Source organism: Oryctolagus cuniculus, chromosome 1 (genome assembly GCF_051225735.1).
Source record: "Oryctolagus cuniculus isolate XC-2025 breed Fujian yellow rabbit chromosome 1, ASM5122573v1, whole genome shotgun sequence".
NCBI lineage: Eukaryota > Metazoa > Chordata > Mammalia > Lagomorpha > Leporidae > Oryctolagus > Oryctolagus cuniculus.
The window spans coordinates 89,827,258-89,828,184 of NC_142867.1; the positions used below are offsets into that span (position 1 = coordinate 89,827,258).

The following is a 927-nucleotide window of genomic DNA, read 5'->3' on the forward strand; positions in this document are numbered from 1 at the left end:
AAAAATATTTGGTGGAAATTTTTTTTTTTTTGGACAGGCAGAGTGGACAGTGAGAGAGAGAGACAGAGAAAAAGGTCTTCCTTTGCCGTTGGTTCACCCTCCAATGGCCCCCGCGGCCGGCGCACTGCGGCCGGTGCACCGCGCTGATCCAATGGCAGGAGCCAGGAGCCAGGTGCTTTTCCTGGTCTCCCATGGGGTGCAGGGCCCAAGCACCTGGGCCATCCTCCACTGCACTCCCTGGCCACAGCAGAGAGCTGGCCTGGAAGAGGGGCAACCGGGACAGAATCCGGCGCCCCAACCGGGACTAGAACCCGGTGTGCCGGCGCCGCTAGTCGGAGGATTATTTGGTGGAAATTTTACATGTTCTTGAGGTTACTATTACCCTTTCGATTTCACAGTTTGGAAGTGAAGTCTGTGAACCTATTACCAAGAAACTCTAATAATTTTCTTGCAGGTATTTCCTATCTAGAAAATCTCCAACTACTTTTTGTAAATGATTTTGATTATTTATGAGATTAGCATTAGTTCTTATACTACCAATTAGAATATAATTGTGTACAGTGCTCGCTTCGGCAGACATATACTAAAATTGGAACGATACAGAGAAGATTAGCATGGCCCCTGCGCAAGGATGACACGCAAATTCGTGAAGTGTTCCATATTTTTAACACGGTCATCAATATGAAAGAAGGTAAAGGAAGGAAACCAAGGAAGGAAACCTCACAGCAAAAGATCACAAGGAATTCAAAGCATATATTAGAACTTATCTTTGGCAAATGGCAGGGCAAAGTTACCACTTATCATTAGTCACTTTGAACGTGCATGGCCTGAACTGTCCAGTTAAAAGACACCGATTGGCTGATTGGGTTAAGGAACAAAACCCATCTATTTGCTGCTTACAAGAAACACATCTTTCCAACAAAGATC

The 927-nt window shown here is 45.4% G+C and overlaps 1 non-coding gene across 1 annotated transcript; it reads left to right on the forward strand.

Annotated features, from left to right (window-relative positions):
* The first annotated feature begins 562 nt into the window (after positions 1–562).
* On the forward strand, positions 563–666 carry LOC127484955 (U6 spliceosomal RNA). The gene has a single exon (XR_007912154.1). It is a non-coding gene; the product is annotated as a U6 spliceosomal RNA (small nuclear RNA).
* Positions 667–927: the final 261 nt, after the last annotated feature.